The sequence below is a fragment of the Enhydra lutris genome, unplaced genomic scaffold (genome assembly GCF_002288905.1).
Source record: "Enhydra lutris kenyoni isolate GAN:26980312 unplaced genomic scaffold, ASM228890v2 scaffoldscaffold39, whole genome shotgun sequence".
Lineage (NCBI taxonomy): Eukaryota > Metazoa > Chordata > Mammalia > Carnivora > Mustelidae > Enhydra > Enhydra lutris.
The window spans coordinates 8,444,371-8,470,564 of NW_019154123.1; the positions used below are offsets into that span (position 1 = coordinate 8,444,371).

Here is a 26,194-nt window from a genome sequence, read left to right on the forward strand (position 1 = left end):
AAAGAGTAATTCATCTTAACCTTTATCACAGTTCTCATTTTGGTTGTCATAACAACAGCTTTTGACACTGCTGATGGCTGCCTGCTCAGTAAGGCAATCCCTCCATTTAATTCCCAGAACACTTGCTTCATGGGTTGCTCCTCAGTATCCTTTGCTGGTTTTGTCTTTTACTCAAAATCTTGGAACGCCCCAGGGCTGTGTCCTTGACTATCTTCTCTCTTCAATTTATACACTAAATGTATTGGTGATTTCATCCAGTCTCATAGCTGGTGATTCTGATTTTTAGGTACAGTCTTGATCTGCCCAACGGCTATCCAAACCAATGTGCCAAAACTTCACTCTGTGTCTCCCACAAACCTGTTAACAATGTTAACTCACTTACCCCAAAAACCTTGTACCGGCCCTTGATTTCTCCCTCTCTATATATCCAACACCTTTGGAAAACCTACTAGCTCTAATTTTAAAATATATCCAGCAATCAAAAATTTATGACCACCTCTGCAGCTACCATTCTAAGTTGAGCCACCATTACATCACTTCCACATGACTACAACAGCTTCCTATGATTCTGCCTGCTTCTTTCCTTGACATCCCACATGCTATTCTTACTACATCAGCCAGAGTGTTTGTTGCCTTTGCCCAAAACACTTTATGATCACTAATTCACACAAATAATAGTCTTTTTTAAAGATTTTATTTATTTACTTGACAGAGAGAGAGAGAGGGGGATCACAAGTAGGCAGAGAGGCAGGCAGAGAGGGGGGAAGCAGGCTCCCTGTTGAGCAGAGAGCCCGATGTGGGGATCCATCCCAGGACCCAGAGATCATGACCTGAGCTGAAGGCAGAGGCTTAACCCACTGAGCCAACCAGACACTCCCACACAAATAATAGCTTAAAATATGAGTTTCTAAAATAATTGGGGGATATATGAATGCTTATTCGATATTTGGTAACCCAAAATCTTTATTTTTAGGTATAATAATGGCTTTATGATTATGTTTAAGACAATGAGGTCTTTTCTTTTAAAGATATTACTAAATAGTTATAAGTCAAATGATATGATGTCTTGGATCTACTTTAAAATAATAAGGAATTGAAGGATTGAGTAGAGATTCAGATGAAACAAGAATGGTCTTATATCAATAATTATTTTAACTGGATAATGGGGCTCAATTGTACTATATATTTTTATATGTGCTTGAAAATTTCTATAGTCAAAAAGAAAGAAAAATAATTCCTCTAATGAATCTCCTTTTTACTTCTGGTAAAAGATAAAATCCCTATCTGATTGGGCCCCACCCCCATTTTCTCACTAACTTCATTTCCTCCTGCTCTTTGAATTGTTCTTCGAACTCCAGCCTCTCTGCTGTTCATCAAACACATCAGGCTCATTCTCACCTTAGGACCTGTGCTCTCTATATTTTATCTGTTTATATCTTCCTATGTCTTCCAACTTCCTCGAGTTTTTACTCAAATATTGCCATCTCAATGAGATCTCTCTTGACTATTTAGTAATGCAATTTGTCCCCTGCTCCCACGGAACTCCCAAACCTCCTTACATGCCTCTCCTTCTTTCTCCATACCATTCATTACGTTTTAATATTCTTTATAATTTATTTATGTTCATTATTTGTTGAATACCTTCCTCCACTAAGATGTAAATTCCCAAGAGCAGTGATCTTTGTATGTTTTTGTTTTCAGACCTACAAAATGGCAGAGATTCAACAAATATTTGTTAAGTGAATGAATCAGCAGGCTGAAACTGGCAGAACATAATCCAAACCAGATTGGGCTGTTTCCAAAGCCGATGCTCTCAAATGCTATGCTCTTATAGCAAGTCTATAGGTCATGGATTATCACTTGTTAAAATGTCTCAAGTTACTGGCCAGTAAACCTCTATAAAATTCTTTATCATTAACTGACTGCTGACCAGTATAGAACACAGCATTTCTATATTTCAATATAAAGATAATTTTAAGGTTTTCTTCAATGCAGTATATGCCTGTTGTGCCTTTCCTATCAGCCCCTTAGAATGGCCTCCAAAGGCAGCAACCATAGCCAAACCACGCTTTCTTTCTTAAAGAGACTGCTGGTATTCCTGGCAATAGCATTTCAATTAATACCAAATACTCTACCTAATGTTCTTGGCTTCAAGCAGAAATCCATTGACCTTGCTTCTTAAAGCTTCTCTGGGTTTGGAATTTAATATGTGAGCAATCCTTTCCATCTAGGCATAAGAACGCTCTCCATTTATAGGCATTTGACAATCAGGTAAGTGGAGTTTTGCCACTTCCTCAAATCTGTCTGTACTTCAAGCTCAACATGCTAAATATGAAACTCATCCGCTCCCCACAATTCAAACCACCTACTCATCCCCCTCTGACTTCTTCATTCCTTGGAATGACATCAGTAGTCTGACAACCAACAACTGCTTCAAAGACTCAAGTCACTTTGATTTTGCCTATCCTCAATTCATCAACTGTCACATCCAATGAAGCCACCTGCAGCAAAGCTTCTTGCATGCATTTTCTTCCTGTCATTTTTTTTTCTTACTTCCACCCAAGTTAACCAATGCCCATTATTTAGGCATTGGTAATATTCTCCTGCCAAGAGTCCCAACACTGTATTTGTATTCTACATACTCAGCCAAATAGTTCTTACTAAAGTCAAACTGTGGCTGGGCTACTCTTCCTCGTAACACTTCAGTGTAACGGTCCTTATCATTTAGGGAGCAGTGCAGAAAAATATGTATATCTACATTTAAATCAACATTTTATTCCATTTCTGAAATCTGGAGCCCATCCTTAGGTATATCTGCCAGCGAACTACTTATAAGGACTCTTGCTATAAAGACCCGTTTATGTTCACTAAATTGAAAAATAGCACATACTGGAATTCACGATTTTATGAAGTTTACCCCCCACCAGACACTACCAGCTAGGTTAATCAACTATGATTGCATAATAAGTCATTCTCAAGTGCAGTGACTTAGAATCAAGATTTATTTATTTATCTGTGAGTCAGGTGGGATAGCTTTGGGGTGTGGTTGGCTTTAGATTGAGGCTGAGCATTGGATCCAGATCCACTCTATGTGTCGCTTGTACTTTCTAGAACAAAAAACTATCCTTGGGGCTTTATCTCTTATGTCAGTTCTATTGCATAAGGAAAGCCAAACTGTGTAAGCACATCTAAACCCTCCGCTTGAGTCACATCTGATCATGTTCCATTTGGCAAAGAAAATCCCATGGCTGAATCCCAAGTCCAAGATCTGGGCTGAGAAATATGCTCAGACACAAGGCAGAAGGAGAGGTATTTAAACTTTACTTCAATGTATCACAGAAGCTTTATATATTTACTACTCACTTTAATGCTTGATGACTACTGGTAATAAACATTGTTTTAACCACAGTGATGACTCTGAATTAGTAATTATGGTAACTCCTTATAATAATGTATATTATCATTTTAAGGTGATTTTAGCATGTTTCTAGCTAGCACCATTATGTAATTTGTATGTATCACATTACTCAAAGTGTAAGTTCTTTTTCCTCAGATATGTCCCATATTTCTCATGTTTTGTTTATTATTTACTCAGTATGTTTTCTTTCCATTTTTATTACTTTCAAAACTAATCAACATTTTATGATTTATTGCAAATATCACCTTTTCTCTGAAGTCTATTCTGTTTTGTTTTGTTTTTTTTCAAAGATTTTATTTATTGATTGGGCAGAGATCACAAGTAGGCAGAGAGGCAGGCAGAGAGAGAGGAGGAAGCAGGCTTCCCAGCAGAGAGCCCGATGCGGGGCTCCATCCCAGGACCCCGGGATCATGACCTGAGCTGAAGGCAGAGGCTTTAACCCACTGAGCCACCCAGGTGCCCCTATTCTGTTTTTAACTAATGAAATCAACCCACGTGGAAACTTCACAGCACTTTAAAAAAAACGAATTCATAACATTTCGATTCTGACTCAGCTGACTTACGTTCCTATTCTCCCTCTCTATTCTAAGAATGAAGCTCACTGAGGACAGTACACCTGTCATGCTCTTCGGTTCTTCTGCTAGACCTTAGCAACAATGCATGCTGGGCATTTTCTGCTTCGGTCAGTTACAGGCAGGATGCTGTTAGGAGTCTCAAGCCCCTTTCCTTCATTTCTGTGTGACTTTGAAAAAGTCACATAACCTCTCAGTGCCTCATTTGCTCCAGCTGTAAAAATCAGATGAACAGTGCTTATTGTCAGGCTGGCTAATGATTCAGAGGCATTGTTAAGGATTAATGAGATAGAATAAAGCTCTCTGAGTCCTCTAAAGAAAGGTGTGATAGAGGAACAAATGAGTTATTATTATCTATTAGTACCACCTTGCATAAAATTCTCCCCAACCCTGAAAATAAATTAGATGATTTTTGCAGAACAATTAACTCTTTCGGTCCATTAGGCAATGCACTGGCACATTAAATTTAATAGTAAGATCTTACATATTCCAGTTATTCCAGTTACAAAGTCCTTTCATAAATACATTATCTAATTTCACCTTCACAAAAATTTTATGGAATGAACAGAGCAAGTATTATTATCTAAAAGCTACATGTGAGGAAACTGAGGCTCAGGAATATTAAGTGGCTGTGCAAGCTGACCAATTAATAAATGATAAAGTCAAAACTTGAAATCATTGTTATGACTCTAAGGTTAGATCCCCTCCCACTTTATCACACAAGAGTAAATACAGCTATTAATACAATGTGTAAATACATTCTGCATTGTCAATAATACCAGAAATAAAAATAGAAAGAACCTATAAACATTACCTTTGTTCAAAGTTCAACTTTGAAAAAGGTAGAATGAATGGATTCAAATAATGTCAGTGGTAAATTAAAAGAGTATTTTCAATTCCACAATCCATTAATTCATCTAGCAGGTATTTATTGCCGTGCTACGATGTCTAGGCACGCTGAGGATAACAGGGCTTCTGCTTCTGAGAGCTTACATTCTAGGGGAGGCAAAGAGAGAATAAACATGTAATGAATAAGTAACTGATTTCACAGAGTGAAAAACTAAGTAATAAAAATCAAAGCGTGTTGGTATGGACGACTATGGAGGTATTTTAGACATGCTTGTCAGGGAGACTCCCGGAAGAGGTCAGATTTGAGCTGCGCCTTGAACAGTGAGGGGTTTGCAATGGGAAGATGCAGGACTTTAAAGGATAAAAGAGTGCAATGGCCCAGGGACAGGAAAGAACATGGCCTTGAAAAGAGTGTGAGAGTTCAGGCTGGGAAAAACTAAGTATCAGTCTAATGAAAAACAAAAGTGTGCAATTCTTTTGGTCTGAACCTACACTGACAAAGAATAAACAACAAAGTCACAAAATTCTTTATTATCTTCCTTGCTCATACAACGTACGATGAAGAAAAATATGAACATTAGTAATTCCCAATATCAATAAAATTATTATTAAAGATTTCAAGTGAACTATTAAAAATTGTTTTTGTAAGCTATGGATTTGAAAAAATAAACAATATGGCTCAGACTCTCCCAGCAAAGACCATTCATACCAGGAATTATAATGTCTTTGACAAAAGAGGCAAATTTCTATTTTCTATTCCTGTAGGTAAGACATTATTGGTACTCCCTCCCGCAAAATCTCACTCGAAGGACAAAAAGGGACAATAATATACATATTTTTCTTTTTTAAAAAATTAAAATATATTTTAACTATTTCATTTTTTCTATTTCCTGATTTTAATTATATAATTAAACTTACATTTATACAGAGGAGACCTAAACACTATTTACTTAATATTATCTCTAAATTATTTAATAGATTCAACACAAACTCCATTAAAACTCCATCAGCTTTTTAAAAAAGCTGACTCTAATAATTTTATATAGCAATGCAAAGGCCCTAGAATAGCTTCAACAATCTCGAAAAAGAGTATGCTGGAGGACATACACTACCTGATTTTAAGACTACAGTAATGAAAACAGAGGGTTATTGGTATAAAGATAAACTAATATATCAAAGAACGAAAGTAGGAGTTCAGAAACAGACATATACATATATAGTCATATGGCTTTCAACCAAGGTGTGAAATTAATAGAGAAAGATAAGTCTTCCCCGCCCTTTTTTTCAAATTTTGTTATATCGGCTGAATATTTAATATATAAAAAATAACCTTGATCTGTATTTCATTTCATGTACAAAAATTAATTTGAGGTGTGTTATAGATCTAAGTATAAAAACCAAGATTATAAGGAACAAAACACAGGAAACTATTCCTGCAAACTTGGGGTAGGAAAACATTTTCTGACAGGGTATAAAATGAACTAACTATAAAAGACAAAAATGAATCAGCTGGCCTTTGTCAAAGTGAAGTAGCTATAGTATCAGAAAACACTGTTATTATAATAAATAAGTAAGCCACAAATTGAAGCACAAAAATTAGCAAAACATATCAACAAAAACCAAGAAACAGACTGAACAACAGAGAAAAAACTGATGGTTACCAGAGGGAAGGAGGATAGGTTAAATAGGTGATGGGAATAAGGAGTGCACTTGTAATAAGCACCAGTTGTTGAATCACTATATTGTACATCTGAAACTAATATTACATTATGTGTTAGCTAACTGGAATTTAAATAAAAATCAAAAAAATAAATAAATAAAAGCACATGGGAATGAGGTGCCTGGGTAGCTCAGTCAGATAAGGGGCTGCTTTCAGCTCAAGTCATGATTTTAGGGTCCTGGGATCAAGCCCCACACTGAGCTCCCTGCTCAGTGTGGAGTCTGCTTCTCTCTCTCCCTCTACCCCTTCCTCTCTCTACCCCCTTCCCTCCTCCTGTGCTTGTGCTCCCTTTCTCTCTCTTTCACTCAAATAAATAAGATCTTTAAAAAAAAAAAAAAAGCATACGGGAATAAAAAAAGAAAAAGAATGGTGTCAGGATATACAACAAATTCCTTCAAGTCAGTAATAAGAAAACAACTCAACATAATAGGTAAAAGGCTTGATACTTCATGAAAAAGGATATACAATAAATAAATGAAATGGTAATCAATCATTAGGGAAATAAAAATTAAAACCACAATTGAATAATCATTACATACATACTGGAGTGGCTACAGTTCAAAAAACCGACAATACCTCATGTTGGTGAGCCAATGATATTCTCATACCTTGCTGGGGTTGCGTCTTTGATCATCTACTCGCAAGTGTCATGTAAAATATTAATTCAAGAAAAAAAATACATATCTTCACACAGAACAATATTCACAGAAGGCTTTTGTGGGTAATAGCGCCAAACGAAAAACAATCCTGACATCAATCAGAATAAAGAAATTCTGATATATTCATACAAGGGACTAGTACCCTACATGAATAAAAAGTGGCTTCAAAAGAAACAACACACAAATTACACGCTATTGGTTTCACTGTATGAAATCAAGAATCAACAGAACTAATCTATGGGGACAGACATCAAAGAGGTTAAAGAGGATGACTGGTCAGAGGCCCGTTTCATTTAATGAGACAGCAATGCTGAATTTTTATTTGGGGTAGGTGGTGGTAACATGAATATGTTGAATTATGTAATCTCAAAGAATGATACGTCTGTGCATTTGTTCTGTGCATCTCGTAGTATGATAACTGCATCTCAGTAAATTAATCTTGATTAAAACATACATTACTTTCTTTCAACATTCTTAAAAAAGAGACACTGTTTCTTTGGGTTCTTTCATGGGAACCACTGAAGATAGAGGGGAGAAAATTCAGGTGAATTAATGAGGCTGACAGTGTCAAATTCTATAGGTATTTGCTTATAAAAATTTTACCATAAAGACTTGGAGAATTGGTTAAATGCTCAGGATTGAGTTTGATTCAAAAGTTTTAAGACTTCTATTTTTACTTTTTTCATACAACAGTGTCCCTGAATAGGCAACCAGTTTACCTGTTACTCGTCAGAAAAGAAAATAAGCTGTTTTAATACTGGAAAAGGAATTGGATTTATTGGACCAAAAGAAATAGTCACAGCTGTTTTTGCTGACTCAATAAACATTCAAAGGACCTCTTAGTATTATTGTGACCATGCACAGTTTTCACATTATATAATGATTCTGAACCTCCCCTTAGAATATAGTTCTATTGCAATGAAAACTAAGTAATTTCAACAATAGGCTCTAGATTGCACATGGGGTAAAAGAGATGGTTATTCCAAAGAGTAGCTGTCCATCCATTTCATGTGCCCCAATTCATCTTCTCTAGATGTACTGACATGGGTGCTTGTTGACTTTCAAGTAATTAATCAATCAGCGGAAACGGTAATTTTAATATGTGTGAGTTCCTAGTCCAGGATCATCCCCAGACCAGATTTCTCTACTCTGTAGCTAGCTAGAAATAAAGTGTAGAAATGGTGTGAATAGGGTATCTAATGGCATGGTTCCTGGTAATACCCAGTTTTAAATCACCAGTTGGCCATACCCCCCAGTTCCGAAAGTATCTATTAGATTCTCTAGATTCTCTTTAGATTCTCTTCAGGTTCCCACTAGACATGGGAGTTACCTCTCTACATTTATCCCTATAGCCTAATAAACATTCTCATTCTCTCTACAGATCTCTTACATAACAGATAAAATAACAACCTTTATGTAGAATAATAATTAATGCATAATCATTAGTTGGGATCTTGTTAAAATGACAATTCAGATTCAGCAATTCAAGGGTAGAGTCTGAGATTCTGCATTTCTAATGAGTTCCCAGCTGATGCCCAGGAAGCTGGTTTTTTTGTTGTCGTTTTTGTTTTTAAGATTTTATTTATTTATTTGACAGAGAGAGAGAGAGATCACAAGTAGGCAGAGAGAGAGGGGGAAGCAGGCTCCCTGTTGAGCAGAGAGCCCAATGCAGGGCTCGATCCCAGGACCCTGAGATGACCTGAATCGAAGTCAGAAGCTTAACCCACTGAGCCACCCAGGTGCTCCAGGAGGCTGGTTCTTTGACTACACTGAGTAGAGAGGTTGTCAATTCCCATTGCTGCAACCTATCACATACACATAGACATTCATCTACTCATCTACTCATAACATGCCTAGAAGAGTCATCTCAGTAACATTTCACATGTCACTCTCACCAAGCAGACTGTTGTGTTTTATATCTTGGTAATTTCAGTGGTCCTAGATAATAAGAGCTCAATAAATATCTAAACAAATCCCATAATGAAATGAAATAATTAACGGAACAATTTGTGTAGGATTCTGCCAACATCTTAATGAAAAAAAAATGTTTAGAAGAGTCTAGGACAATTACAAACACACATATTCATACACAGGTACACACACAGACATTGTTTTGCAGATAGACAAATTCAAAAATCGCAGAAAGTTACATAGAAGTCAACCGTTCTCAGAAAAGACCTCCCTATACATTATAAAATCATGTTTTGCCTGTATTTTATTTCTTAAACTTAATAAAGATGCTTTATCACAGAAGAAAATGGACGAGCACTACAGATTAACTGTGGGAAAAGGCTGAGGTGGAAACAAGTACCTTAGTCTCAAAATCAGCAAATGATCTTTTGCCTCCATTTTGTTGAGGCTGGCAGAGTGTTTTATTCAGTTTTAATATAGAAAGACTGCCATGGTCTACAAAAAGAGCTGAATCTGGGAATTTGTTCTCTCTCTGCTTTTGCTATGTTTCATGGAAAAAATAATTTCTTCCCCTCAGAGAAAAATAATAATAAAAGCAACTTTTACACATCAATTTTTCATAATGCGAAGATGCTTCCAACTTTACAGAATGGCTAGATGAACAATTAAATCCTCTACTTCCCAAACCAAAACATCATCACTAGGCAGATACACATTTATTCCAAGAAAATTTTTTAAGCCTACATTTTGTACTTTTGAAGACTTTGTGTCTGTATTAGAAGTGCTGTATAGTCCAGTATGAAAAAATATCACATATTCATGTAAAAGAATCATTTTTTTCTTACATAAATTTGGGATTTTGGAATTGTTCTCATGAATATTTGTGGGAGTTATAGGGGGTCTCATACATAGCACTTTGGAAAATTATGGAAAGTTAGAGCTGGAAGGAGCCATGAAACTACTCATAATTAAAGCCATCATTGTATTTCCAGATGGGGAACTGATGTTCAAAAAGTTAAGCAGCCCACTAGAAGATACCAAAAAAGAACTGGTATGAGATTTCTGGAATTTTATATCAACAAATAAACTAAGTGAATCCATTTCCGGTCACTCATCTGGTCTTGATTACATTACCCCTGTGGGACATTCCTTATATGATATCTGAATATAGGCATTCTCTCTCTGTGGCTTTTGTTTTTTAAGTTATAAACATAAGTAAGAATACAATGTCTATTCTTACTTAAATGCCTTTCATTCTCTCTTTCAAATTATGATAGACCCATAAGAAAAGGAATGAATTCATGCTCTATTTGAAGCTCTATGCTAGGTCTTGCTAACTATGCATCTAGATTTGACATCATTTTCACACCATATTATCACCTATTTCTCTTATCCATTTATCTCTTATCCCAATCATTTAAAATTACACTTGCACAAACTAAATCAAGCCCATACACTGTCTCTGGGCTGTGAAGATTACTCCTCCCTGTAGGTCCACTCTTGGTACCCTCCCTGAGAAAAATCCTTGATTAAAAATCTCCTTGATTAAGGAAAAATCCTTTATTAAGGTCCTGGGATAGGAGTCATTTGAGAGATTGCACTACCCTTTTAAAATTATGCAAAAAAAAAAAAAAATCAATTTGGTGCTTCAAGTTTGTTTCAAATAAGTATTTTATTATTATTATTTTTTTAAATTAGAAATTTTGAAGACAAGTCAAATAAGCTTACTATCTTTTTTTTAAAGATTTTATTTATTTATTTCACAGAGAGAGATCACAAGTAGGCAGAGAGGCAGGCAGAGAGAGAGATAGAGGAGGAAGCAGGTTCTCCGCTGAGCAGAGAGCCCGATGCGGGACTCGATCCCAGGACCCTGAGATCATGACCTGAGCCGAAGGCAGAGGCTTAACCCACTGAGCCACCCAGGTGCCCCAGTATATTATTATTGAAATAACACAATGTTATGTTAATTTCAGGTGTATAACATTGATTTGACAACTCTATACTTTACTCAATGATCACCACAGTAAATGTAGTCAACATAAAACATTATTACAATGTTATTGACTGTATTGCTTTTGCTGTACTTTTCATATCTGTGACTCACTTATTTTGTAACTGAAACTTTGCACCAGTTAATCACTTCATTTTGCCTCTGCCCCACTCACTTACCCTCTGGTAACCACCAGTATATTCTTTGTATTTAAAGGTCTGTTCTTTTGTTTTCTAGACCCACATGTAAGAGAAATCGTAAGGTATTTGTCTTTCTCCATCAGACTTATTTCACTTGGCGTAATATGTTCTAGGTTCATCCATGTTTTTACAAATGGTAAAAGCTGATTCTTTTTTTTTTTTTTAAGATTTTATTTAAATTCAAGTTAGTTAACTTATATTGTATTAGTAGTTTCAGAGATAGAATTTAGTGATTCATCACTTGCCTTTAACACTCAGTGCTAATTATAGCAAGTGCCTTCCTTAATGCCCATCACCCATTTACCCTACTCCCCCACCTCCTGCCTCTCCAGCAACCCTCAGTTTGTTGCCTATAGTTAAGAATCTCTTACAGTTTGTCTCCCTGTTTTGATCTTATTTTACTTTTCCTTCCCTTTCCTTATGTTACCTCAGCCACAGCAATACCTTACTAGACACATTTTCAGAGGCAAGGGAAGCAAAAGCAAAAATGAACTATTGTTATTTCATCAAGATTAAAAGCTTCTAGGGGCTCCTTGGTGACTCAGTGGGTTAAGCCTCTGCCTTTGGCTCAGGTTCTGATCCCAGGACCCTAGGATAGAGCCCAGCCTCTTGCTCTCTGCTCAGCGGGCAGCCTGCTTCCTCCACTCCCCTCCCTGCCTCTCTGCCTACTTGTGATCTCTCTCAAACAAATCTTTACAAAAAATTTTTTAAAAATATTAAAAGCTTCTGTATAGCAAAGGAAACAATCAACCAAAAAGGCAACCTACAGAATGGGAGAAGATATTTGCAAATGACATATCTGATAAAGGGTAGTATCCAAAATCAATGAAGAACTTATCAAACTCAACACCCTAAAAACAACAAATGCAGTTAAGGAATGGGCAGAAGACATGAAACAGAGATGTCTCCAAAGAAGACATACAAATGGCTAATAGACACATGAAAAAGATCTTGTTCTTTTTTATGGCTGAGTAATACTTCATTGTGTGCATATATAACTTCTTTATTCATTCATTTGTTGATGGACACTAAGGTTACTCCTATATCTTGACTATTATAAATAATGGTACAATAGACATAGGGGTACTTACATCTTTTCAAATCAGTGTTTCTAGTTTCTTTGGGTAAATACCCAATAGTGGAATTACTGGTTTATATTGTATTTCCATTTTTACTTTTTTGAAGGAACTGCCATACTGTTTTCTACAGTGGCTTCACCAATTTATATTTCCACCAGAAGTCCACAAGAGTTCCTTTTCTCCACATTCTCAGCAACACTTATTTCTTGTCTTCTGAAAATAGCTTTTCTGACAAGTGTAGGTTGTGTTTTTTTATTGTGCTTTTTCATTTCATTTATTTCATTTCATTTCATTTTTCATTGCATTGCTTTTTTTTCATTGTGCTTTTAATTTGCATTTCCCTGATGATGAGTGAGGCTGAACATCCTTTCACGTGTCTAGTAGCTATGTGCATGTATTCTTTGGAAATTAATATTGTTAAAATGTCCACATAACCCAAAGCAATCTACAGATTCAGTGAAACCCCTACTAAAATTTCAATGGCATTCTTCACAAAGCTAGAACAAATAATTCTAAAATTTGAGCCAAAATAGCCAAAACAATCTTGAGAAAGACTAACAAAGCTGGAAGACCCACAATCCCAGATTTTTAGATATGCCATAAAGCTACAGTAATCAAAACCGTATGGTACAAACACAAAGACACATAGATAAGAGAACAGAATAGAGAGCTCAGAAATAAACCCACATCTATACAGTCAATTAACCTACAAAAAAAGGAGGCTATATATTAATGGGGAAAAGACAGTCTTTTCAATAAATGGTGCTGGGAAAACTGGACAGCCACATGCAAAAACATGAATCTGCACCACTTTCTGACACCATATATAAAAATATACTCAAACTGGATTAAAGATCTAAATGTGAGACCTAACACCACAAAAAATCCTAGAAGAAAACATAGACAATGATCTCCTGGACACAGTCTTAGCAACATATTTATGGTTATGACTCACTCAGCAAAGGAAACAAAACAAACTACTGGGACCATACCAAAATGAAAAGCTTTTTCACAATAAAGGAAACCACCACCACCACCAACAACAAAAACCCAAAAAACAAAAAAACAACCCAGCAAATGGAAGAAGATACTTGCAAATGATATATCTGATAAGGGGTTAGTAGACAAAATATCCAAAGAACTTATACTATTCAACATCAAAAAAAAAATCTGATAAAAATTGGGCAGACGACCTAAATAGACATTCTTTGCAAAGAAGACATATAGACAGCCAACAAAAAGTATATTTAATACACATTTATAGAGATCTCAAAGATCCCCTTTTCTAAAACATGTGGTAGAATGGCTTCTTGTATTAGTGACATGTTTTTTAAACCAAGCTCTGCATGGCAGTACACCAAAGTTATAATGCCATTGAAGAATATTTTAAACTTTTTAGGAATCACAATGACATATGCCAGACACTGTGAATTATTAGCTTGAAGTAGTTCACAGTTTCAACATTAGACCATGCTACATTACTTCTGATGAGGTCATAACTTTGTGAAACTGAGTTTTCCACAGCTGTTGTGATGAAAAGCCAGTGCTAAATGAAACTCAATGTGGAAGAGAAAATGAGGGTGACAGTGACCAGTCTGATTCCAAAGTTCAAGAAACTGACTGGTAACATAACAGGTGTATTAGTAATGGTGGATTTTTAAGAATGAAATAAAAATAGTTTTAAGGATTATTTTTACATGCTGCTAAATGTCAGGTTATACTTATTAAAGTTGTTTTAACCTACTTGGTAAGTGGAAGTAAGTATGGTATTTCTTCAGACCAATGAGTGTCATGAGAAAAAGAAAAACTATGGAATCAGTAAACCATGCACCAAAAAGGAACTTCTGTATTAACTGCATTTAATAATTTGTCAATTTGTTGTCTTATAATAATTTCCATAATTTGTGAAATTTGCACATTTATTGTCTCTTTAATTTTTATTTTACTTTTATTTATTTTTTTTTTTTAAAGATTTTATTTATTTATTTGAGAGAGAGACAGTGAGAGAGAGCATGAGCGAGGAGAAGGTCAGAGGGAGAAGCAGACTCCCCATGGAGCTGGGAGCCCGATGCGGGACTCGATCCCGGGACTCCGGGATCATGACCTGAGCCGAAGGCAGTCGTCTAACCAACTGAGCCACCCAGGCGTCCCTTACTTTTATTTTTTTTAAAGATTTTATTTATTTATCTGTCAGAGAGAGTGAGCACAAGCAGAGGCAGAGGGAGAAGCAGGCTCCCCGCTGAGCAAGGAGCCCGATGTGGGACTTGATCCCAGGATGCTGGGATCATGACCTGAGCCTAAGACAGCCGCTTAACCAACTGAGCCACCCAGGCGTCCCTTGTCTCTTTAATTTTTAAAAATCACCTTTACAAAAAACTTACCAATTACAAATGTCCAATTTGATGAGTTTTGGTGAATGTGTATAATTGTCAAACTATCATCACAATAATGATAGGTAATATTTTCATCATCCCATAAATTATTTTATGTCTCTTTTCAGTTAACACCTTCCCTCGGCTTTGGCAAGCAACTACTAATAGGCTTTCTGTCAGTCAAGTTTTGATTTTTCTAAAATTTCATACAAATAGAATCACATTATATATAGTCTCTCAATTCTGGTTTCTAACATTTTAGCATAGTGCTTTTGAGATTAACTTAGGTCGTTCTGTGTATCAGTGTTTTTATTGCTATACTCCATTATATAGATATACCACCATTTCTTTATTCAATCACCTGTTGGTGGACAATTGGATTGTGCCCAGTTTCTGGCTATGATGAACATATTTGTGTGAATATATTCCTTATTTCTCGTCTATAAATCTCTAGAAGTGAGATTGAGTGAAATGTTACCAATTTATTTTTTTAGTTCCATTTTATTTTTTTTAAAGTAACTCCAGTATAGATAATTTACAATGTTATATTAGTTTATTAGTTTATGGCTTATAATACAGTCATTTAATAATTCCATATATTACTCAGTTCACATCATATTAAGTGTATTCTTAAACCCCTTCACCTATTTCACACACCACTCACCCATTTCCCCTCTGGTTACCATCAGTTTGTTCTCCATAGTTAGGAGTCTGTTTTTCAGTTTGTCCTTTTCTCTTTTTTCACTTGCTTCATTTCTTAAATTCTATATATAAGCAAAATCATATGATATTTGTCTTTCTCAAGTCACGTATTTCACTTAACATTATACTCTCTAATCCAACCATGTTGTTGCAAAGGACAAAATTTCATCCTTTTTATAGGCTCAGTAATAGTCCTCTGTGTGTGTGTGTGTACATATGCCATATCTTCTTTGTCCATTCATCAGTTGATGGACACTTGGTTTGCTTCCATATATTGGCTATTGCAAATAATGTTGCAGTGAAATAGGTGTATACTTATCTTTTCAACTAGTGTTTTTGTATTCTTTGGGTAGATACCCAGTGGTGGAATTACATGATCATATGATAGTTCTATTTTTAAATTTTTTGAGGAACCTCCATACTTTCTTCCAAGTGGTTGTACTAGTTTGCATTTCCACCAACAATGTACAAAGTTTCCCTTTTCTTCACATTCTCATTCTGTTGATGGAGCGGCTTTCTGTAGACTACGGCAAGAAGTCCAAGTTGGAATTTGCCATCTACCCCGCGCCCCAGGTGTCCACGGCCGTGGTGGAGCCCTACAACTCCATCCTGACCACCCACACCACCCTGGAGCACTTGGACTGTGCCTTCATGGTGGACAACAAGGCCATCTACGACATATGCCGGCGCAACCTGGACATCGAGCACCCCACCTACACCAACCTCAACCGGCTCATCGGCCAGATTGTGTCCTCCATCACAGCCTCCCTGCGCTTCGACGGGGCCCTCAATGTGGACCTCACGGAGTTCCAGACCAACCTGGTGCCCTACCTCCGCATCCACTTCCCCCTGGTGACCTATGCCTCCATCGTCTCGGCCGAGAAGGCCTACCATGAGCAGTCAGTGGCAGAGATCACCAACGCCTGCTTCGAGCCCTCCAACCAGATGGTCAAGTGTGACCCTCGCCATGGCAAATACATGGCCTGCTGCATGCTGTACCGCGGGGAAGTGGTGCCCAAGGACGTGAACGCTGCCATCGCTGCTATCAAGACCAAGCGCACCATCCAGTTTGTGGACTGGTGTCCCACAGGTTTCAAGGTTGGCATTAACTACCAGACCCCCACAGTGGTGCCTGGGGGCGACCTGGCCAAGGTGCAGCGGGCCGTGTGCATGCTGAGCAACACCACAGCCATTGCCGAGGCCTGGGCCCGCCTCGACCACAAGTTTGACCTGATGTACGCCAAACGGGCCTTTGTGCACTGGTACGTGGGCGAGGGCATGGAGGAAGGAGAGTTCTCAGAGGCTCGGGAGGACCTGGCCGCCCTGGAGAAGGATTATGAAGAAGTGGGAACAGAGTCTATAGACGGCGAAGATGAAAGTGAGGAGTTCTAGGGGGTCCTGGCCCCTGCAATGCCCCGTCTCTCTACCTAGTTTTGTATTTCTCGTTCCACTGTTTCCCTAACCCCCTACCAATACAGTCAGTGTTGCAAGTGAAAAAAAAAAAAAAAAAAAAAAAAAAAAAACCTTTTTTTTTCTTTTTTTTTTTTTTTTTTTTTATTATTTTAGCTAGTCTGAAAGGTATAAGGCAATATCTCATTGTGATTTTGATTTTCATTTCCCTGATGATTATTGATGTTGAACGTCTTTCACATATGTCTCGGGCACCTGTATGTCTTCTTTGGAGAAATGTCTGTTCCTGTCTTCTGCACATTTTTTAATTGCATTTTTTGGGGTTGAATTATAGAAGTTCTTTATGTATTTCATATACGAAGCCTTAACTGGATATGTCATTGGCAAATATCTTCTCCTATTCAGCAGACTGTCTTTTCGTTTTGTCAGTCATTCCCTTTGCTGTGCAGAAGCTTTCTACGTTGATGGAGTGACAATATTCTTGCTTTTGTTTCCCTTGCTTCAGAAGACACATAGAGAAAAATGTTGCTATGGCCAATGTCAGAAACATTCCTGCCTGTGCTCTCTTTTAGGATGTCTGTGGTTTCAGGTCTCACAGTTAGATCCTTAACCTACTTTGAGTTTATAGTCTAGTTTCATGCTTTTGCATGTAGTTGTCCAGTTTCCCAAACACCATTTGTTGAAAAGACTTCCTCCCATTGCAAATTCTAGTTTCCTTTGTCAAAGATGACTTGACCATATAATCATGAGTTTGAGACCTCTATTCTGTTCTATTGATCTATGTGCCTATTTTTGTGCCAATACCATATTGTTTTGATGACTACAGCTTTAAAGTATATCTTGAAATCTGGGATTGTGACACCTCCAGCTTTGTGCTTCATTTTTAAGAATGTTTTGGCTATTCAAGGTCTTTTGTGGCCCCATACCAATATTAGGATTATTTCTTATACTTCTGTGAAAAATGCTGTTGGTATTTTGATAGGAATTACATTAAATCTGTGGATCGCTTTGGTACGTATGGACATTTTAAGAATATTTGTTCTTTCAATCCATAAGCATGAACTATCTTTCCATGTTTTGGCATCATCTTCAATTTACTTCAACTGTGTTTTATCGTTTTCAGAGGACAGGTGTTTCACATCTTTGGTTAAGATTATCACTAGTTATTTTATTGGTTTTGGTGCAGTTATAAATCGGATTATTTCCTTAATTTCTCTTTCTGCTACTTCATGATTAGTGTATGGAAATACAAAGGATTTACATATATTGATTTTGTATCCTGTGACCTTACTGAATTATCAGTTATAGTAGTTTTTGGTATAGGCTTTAGGGTTTCTACATATGGTATCATGCCATCTGCAAATAGTGACACCCTTAACAATTCGGATGCCTTTTATTTTTCATCTCTAATTACTCTGGCTAGGACTTCCAGTACAATGCTGAATAAAAGTGGTGAGAGTAGACATCCTTGTCTTGTTCTTAAAGGAAAAGCTCTTGGGATTTCACCACTGAGTATGATGTCAACTATGGGTTTTTTATATAAAATCTTTATTATGTAGAGGTATGTTCCCCCAAACTTAAATTGTTGATGGTTTTTTATCATGAACGTATGTTGTCCTTGTCAAATGCTTTTTCTCCTTCTATTGAAATGATCATACTGCTTTTATACTTTGCTCTTCTTAATGTGATGTATTACACACCCTTATTGATTTGTGAGTACTAAAACACTTATGCTTCCCAGAAATAAATCCCACCTGGATTGTGGTGAACTATTTTTTTATATACATACTGCTAGATTTGGTATGCCAATGTTTTGCTGAGGATTTGTTACCTATGTTTATCAGAGATCTTAGTCTGTAGTCTTTTATTTTGTAGTGCCTTTGTCTCATTTTGTTATCATGGTAATGATGGCCTCCCAGAATGAATTTAGCAGCTTTCCTTCCTCTTCTATTTTTTGGAATAGTTTCAGATGAATACATATTAATTCTTCTTTATATGTGTGGTAGATTTCACATGTGAAGCTGTCTGGTCCTGGACTTCAGGTTGTTGGGAGCTTTTCATTAGTGATTCAATTTCATTGCTAGTAATCAGTCTGTTCAAATTTTCTATTTCTTTTTGATTCATTTCTGGGAGGTTATATGTTTCTAGGAATTCATCCATTCCTTCTAGGTTGTCTAGTTTATTGACATATAAGTTTTCATAATAATCTCCTATAATCTTTGTATTTCTGTGATGTCAGTTATTATTTCTCCTCTTTCATTTCTGATTTTGTTTATTGAAGGGCTCTCTTTTATTTTTTGATCAGGCTGGCTAAAAGATTATCGATTTTATTGGTCTTTGCAAAGAACCATTTCTTGGTTTCATTGATCTGTTCTATCACTTTTTTTTAGTTTTTATTTCATTCATTTCTGCTATAATCTTTATTTCTTTCTTCCTACTGTATTCAAGGGGGCAAGTCCCCAGAAGAGTGCTATTGCAGGACACAGAATTCCAGCAAGGTCTACTCTGGTCCACTGTGGGAGGGGACCTGTAGCTACCCCAAACTCCTGCCAAGGCCCACTTGGCTGGAGGGAGCAGATCTGCAGAAGAGTGCAGGAGTAGGACACACACTGCTAGCAAGGTTTGCATGATCTGCTGTGGGAGGAGACCTGGAGAAGAGGTCTGGCTGGAGGGTATGTTTACAGGAGAATGCAGGGTTGGGATAGGCTGTTAGCAAGTCAGGTGGAGAGTGTTAGCACTGAGCTGATTTCAGCAGGTGTCTGTGTGTCTAGGCTAGGAAACCAATGGCACCCACCAGTTCCTCTGTTACTGTAAAAGTCTCCTCAAGTTTTCTGCCCAATTAACATTTGCTCTGAGATTAGTAAACAAATCTGCCTGTAGATCCTAGCTGTTTTTCAAACTGCTGCTTCTATGCTGTAGCCCTGCAGGAGTGTTTGTTGTGTCTCTTTAAGGGCACAGACTCAGTGTCCTATCACCCTCTGGCTCTCCCAGAGAGCTGGCTGTATTTTAAATTTCCAGGTGGGGGCACCTGGGTGGCTCAGTGGGTTAAAGCCTCTGCCTTTGGCTCGGGTCATGACCCTGGGGTCCTGGGATAGAGCCCTGGATCGGGCTCTCTGCGTGGCGGGGAGTCTGCTTCCCCCACCCCCCTCTGCCTGCCTCTCTGCCTGCTTATGATCTCTGTCAAATAAATAAATAAAATCTTTAAAAAAATAAAGTTCCAGGTGTTAAGCCCACTGATTGTAAGACTCTTTAATTAGTCTCCTCAGGTTTGCAAAGCCAAATGTTATGGAGATTCATCTAACCCATGTGTGGGTTCCAGGTCACTAGGATGCCTGGTGTGAGGGTCTGTTTTTTCCTCTCTGCACCTATGGTGTCCCTCTTTCCCATGAACATTCCTGTGGGTTCCTTTAGCTCCCAACGACCTCTCTGCCCTTCCTATCCTCATCAACATGGCCTCTTCTATACTTGTAGCTCTGGAGTCTGTTCTGCCAGTCTTCAAGTTGTTTTCTGGGTTATTTACACTGATGTGGGAGTTACCTAGTTGTACCTGTGGGACAAGATGAACTTAGGATAGACCTGTCTTATTAGCTTCCCCAAAAGTCCTATTTACCTCGACCTATTTAACTTTATAAGCAACTGCTAAACTATTTTCCAAATGGTTATTAATTTTTTTTAAGATTTTGTTTATTTATTTGACAGGGAGAGAGAGAGAGGGAGAAGCAGGCTCTCCACTGAGCAGAGAGCCTGATGCGGGGCTCAATCCCAGGATCCTGAGATCATGACCTGGGTGGAAGGCATAGGCTTAACCCACTGAGCCACCCGGGCCCCCCCAAAATGGTTATTAATTTTTGCTACAAAAACACCAACATCAAATCTCAGTGACTTGCATATAAATAAATATTGATTTTATTGAAATATAGAAATGTTGGCAGGGGTATGGCTGATTTCCACATATTTAGCTGGACTTGTCTTCAGGATTCAGATCACAATTGTCTCAGTTCCACCATGTCTCATTCTTGGGGGTCAGGCTGTGGGGGAAACCACTCTCTGGGATGTATTCCCCTAATGGATCAAGGAGCACACAGGGCAAACTAAATCCATGCAAGCACTTTTAAATCCTCTGCTCAAATGTCTTGACCAAACCAAGTCACCTGGCCAAGGTCAGCATTGATAGAGCGAGGAATATACCCAGCACAGAGTGGGAGGCAATGCAAAGATAAATGCCAAAGGTGTGAATAACTGGGAACAATGATCCAATCTCCCACTGTCATGATGTCCATTTTTCATGGTTCCATATTTTGATGCCCATCGGACATAACTGTACCCCATTCCAAGATGCTTTGCCCATCTCAGGCTTTATGACACCAGTTTGGCTATACTGGTTTTGCACTGTCCAAGTTGCCTGACCTTTTACATGGAACTGGAGGGAGAAAAAGAACGGCTGAATTCTTACCAGAGATCAGATAGGCCACTTAAAAAAAAAAAAAAAAAAGGTATGTGTTGTGTTGATCTCCCAAATATGCTAAATAATGCTGAAATAAATGCTACTCAAGCAGGAAGAAGTAAATAAAAGACTCTGCCTATGTTTGAACATTGCAGCTATTTTGTCTTCAAGCAATACTTATCACTGGTAGTAAATGGAGTATAGATTCTGTTTTTCTGCTTGTCTACATAATTCACTTCATTCTTTTATTGTTAAGCACTTATGTTAATAAAAGGTAATATGAATTAGCATTTGTATAATACTCATTAATCTTCCTAATAGGCATCCTCATTTTTTCCAACCTGAACTGCTCTCCACCTCCAGTCTGCCAGGTGAACTTTGTTTCTTGGAACATACTATGATATATTTTAAATTTCTCCAACAGGAAACATTCTCTGATATACTAACTATTCTCCACACATATACATACATTCCTGTGTGCTCACACTCTCCTCTCTCTTCCATAAGCCTCTACCTCGGCAGCAAGGAGAGTCAGCATTCCTCCTATGTGCAAACTCAGGTTTATTTATGTTCTTTTTACCCACTATATTCTTTTCTTTTTAAACAGTATTTTTTTTTAAGATTTTATTTATTTATTTGACAGAGAGACCACAATTAGGCAGAGAGGCAGGCGGGGGCGGAGGGAGCAGGATCCCTACAGGGAACCTGATGTGGGGCTCCATCCCAGGACTCTGAGATCATGACCAGAGCCGAAGGCAGAGGCTCAACCCACTGAGCCACCCAGGTGCCCCTACCCACTATATTCTTTATGGCACTACAGTGCAATTTATTTACACCCATATCGTCACACTAGACTGTTTATTTCTTGACATCAGAGGTTGTGTTGAAATCACATCTATACCATAAATATCTAAAATGAAGTATAAAACAACTCTTTATCATGTTACAACTTCCTTGAGCTTTGCTACTAACCTCACAGTATTATTATGAAGATTAAATAAGGTAATGGACATAAAAATGCCTATCAGGGGGTGCCTGGGTGACACAGTTGGTTAAGTGTCTGACTCTTAATTTCAGCTCAGATCATGATCCCAGGTCATGAAACTGAGCCCCACATCAGGCTCCACATACTGTGCAAAGTCTGCTTGAGACCTCTCTCCCTCTGTCCCTTCCCCTACCTGCTCTCACTCTCTCTCTAAAATAAATGAAATAAATCTTTTTTTTTTTAAATGCCTATCAGTCATATTCAGGGTGGACATGAATATGCTGAATTTATGAAGAAAGAAAGGTATAGCACACACATGTTTTCATTATCTAATTGATCCTTGAAACCATTTACTGGATAGATAGGAAAAGTAGTGCTATTATGTCTCATTTTTACACATGAAAAAACAGGCTCAGAAAAGTTGGAGCAGGGGTTAGGCTTCCCTGAGACAACATAGCTTAACTACTGAGCAGTGAATACAGGAATGCAGCTCAAAATGTTGCCTTAGTGTCCCACTGATCTTCCTGCCACACCACATGAAAAAATCCTTTAGAACTAAAGGATCATATTGACTAAAGCCTTGTTTTTAATTACTTTTAAAAGAAGAATTGCATGTTGTCCATCTCTATGTCTTTTTGAAAACCAGCTTTATGAAAATTAATGTTATCCATTTAATGCTATGTCATTTTCAATGTTCCACAAAACCAGAAAGAAAAGGGCATTTAACTAAGACTTTTGTGCTTTTTTTTTTTGTTTTGTTTTGTTTTCAGGAAAAACAATGGAGAAAAAAGAAAATAGCAGTTGTTCTCTGTACCTCCTGCTGGGCATTCCACTCTCCTACTTCCTCAACTCCCTAAATTCCTTTCAATGTCTTCCTGGTGGACTATTACCATGGAAATTTCCTGAAACTCTTTCGGGAACAACGCCCAATGCTGCTCGTCTTCACTGGAGCTCATCTATGTCAAGGTTCTTCCCAGCAATCCACACTTTTTGACTAAATGGACAAAAGTGAGTAACAGTAGAAAAATGATTGTGTTTATAATGCAAAACGCAATTGCTCCCTTTTGTGTTGAAGTCCAAAGAATCTGCAGAGATGGCTTCGTCACAAAAGTCAAGTCGATCCCTTATTGCCAAATGGCATAGCCCACTTCTGAGTTAATGATGCATTTTGGTTTTTAATACTCTAGCGACTGAAAGAACTGTAATGAATCTCCCTGACTTGAATTTCAGGGCATGGACCTGCTAATCAATGGCTTGGAAAAGTCACCTTCAGGGTTGTCAAAGTGCTACATTATGCTTTATTTCTCCTGGTGTAGAAAACCGTCCTCTTTTCTTGCTCAAGATTATACTGCCTGCCTACTCGGGACTTTATCAAAAGCTAAAGAACATACTGGCATCATTTTCATGGAGATTATTAGCCAAATCCTATCAAAGTCCAGTTCAAAATACCCAAATTTGAAAATGCACATACAGAGAAAGGGTGGACTGTAAACACTGCAGGGTATTCTCTCTCAATTGCATTCTTTTTCTGGTCTGGTTGCCATTGTGGTTTGGCTTGAAAATTTCAAATATAATAGAAAACATTTGAGTCCAGAGAAATGTCCAGCATGCCAATTACACAAATTTGCCCTTCTCATTTACATTCCTCGTGGGAGGAGTATGTGCTATGATATAGCAGCAATCCTTGATGTCTTTGGGAGCTCAGGGACTTCTTTTATCTCTTCTTCTTAATTTGCATTAGTATTTAAATTGGACAATGTGCTTTCTGTTTAAGCTGACATACAAGTGTTCCGTGAGTCTGTTTGAAGCCTAACATGCCAGGGTGTGATAGCAACCCAGAAGAGACATAAGAATCTGTTGTGTTCTGATCACCATTATTCTCCTACTTAAAATTCTCTGATGTTTTCTTAACTACAGGGAAGTGCTTGTTTCTTTTCTCTCAGCTCTTCTTTCTCTGCTCTGTGAATTTCTACTCCACTGAGACTCAGCTCAGGTATCAACTTCTGCTAAACTCCTTAATGCTCTTACAGCTCCCTGAACATGCCTGGAATGAGGCACTCATCACTTCATAATGCATTTATACGTATTTTCATTTCACCAAAGCTGAAATCTTCAAGGACAAAAAGGGTCTCATTTGTGGTTGACTCCCTTTCTTAGTACAACACCTGGAACAGGACAGGCACACAAATGTTCACCATAGAAGTGTGTTCTGTCAGGGCAAAGTGATCGGAGTCATAATGGACAGGCTCTGGCTATGTTTGAACCACTCCTGAATTATTTTTCTCTCCTCTACTAAGAGAGAAGAATTATTTTTAGGATCTCTCACATGTCTTTAGAAAATCATAGGGAACTTCCAGTCTTAACTGATTTACTAGCCAAAGCAGATTGAACCTGTGCAGGTCACAGCTTCGGAGGGATTTTTTAATAGCTGGTTAAATGCAAAAGAAGCACACAGGCCCTAAGGCTCTTTGCAGGCAGATATATTTTTAGAAAAGCAATCCTCTTCTGAGGGAACGGCAAGGCTTAAATTATAAAACTCAGAGTATTTGTCTGCTTTTTAGTAGTGCTATTATAGCAGATGGACCTCAGGGGCATATGGATTTATTCTAAAGGTTAGCTTAGTTGCTGACCAAGATTTAACTGATTGCAAGTGCAGTACATTGTATTGTAACCACAGTCTAATAGTGAGGTCTCTGAAGCCCAGCAGCAGGGCCTCCACACCACTTTACCTCTCTCCACACCACTTTACCTCTCTGCACACCCACTCAGCCAGGCTGAACAGCGACTTGCGGGAGTCTGATGAAAAAGTAATGGGATGGCCTGTAGGCACAAGATATAAACAAGCAATTCAGAGAAAAAACTGGACCAAATAGACCAAGGAGAAATACACACCCTTATAAATATTCAGAACTTAAAACAAGAACAATGACAATATACCATTTTCCCCATCAAAAACATAATTACTTAGAGAATATAGGCTGTAAACAGAGCCCTACCATATAGCACACACACAAGAATAAATTTGAAGGAGACGACAAGAGACTTAGATATTCATGTAACCTTTGGTTCCGTAGGTCCGCTTCCCATCATCTAGCCTAAGGAAATAACCAAAGATGAGCTCCCGGGCCTACTCATAGGGTATTTAATGTTATTGTAATAATAAAAATCAAAAATATGCTACATGCTCACCACAAAGAATTTCCCTAAATAAATGGATAGCTTACAGAAACAGTTTCATAAAAATAAGCCTAAGAAATTGTAAAAAGAAAAACCAAAACCAAATCGATTTGTGAGCAATATATGTAATAGGTTTTCATATGTATACATTCTGCGCATATGTTTTGGTCAAAAGACCTTGGAATAGGACTTTGCATTTCTCTGCATTGCCAAAAAGAAATTTTATTTCACCAGGAATTTACTGAAACATGACTATTTCACTAAAAATTCATTAAAATGTGTGTTTTGGGGAGCAGGTGTATAGTCACACAGAAAACATGATTTTCGTCTGAAGTTCTCCATTACTCATGGTGAAATCTATCTTTTGCTTATGAACCTCCATCTCTACTTTGTTTCTTCGCCCCATTTAAGGAACTGAATCTGCTCTGGCTCTTGTCCTAAAATCTGTGCAATACGGTAACTCCCAGCCACCAACGGCTATTATACACTTGATACCAAGCTAATGTATCATTAGTATAATGAGCATAAAACACACACCACAATTTAAATATTTAGTACAAATAGAATAGCATAAAATGTCTTATTATTTTTTCTGGAAATCATATTTTTGATATATCAGTTTAAATAAAATATATTAAAATTAATTTCATTTGTTTCTTTTCCTTTGTAACACAGCTATTAGAAAATTTAAATTTCATATGTGGCT

The 26,194-nt window shown here is 37.5% G+C and overlaps 1 pseudogene; it reads left to right on the plus strand.

Moving 5' to 3' along the window:
• The window catches only part of LOC111154958, a 31,780-nt pseudogene extending 14,909 nt beyond the window's left edge, over positions 1 to 16,871 (plus strand).
• The last annotated feature ends 9,323 nt before the right edge of the window (positions 16,872 to 26,194 follow it).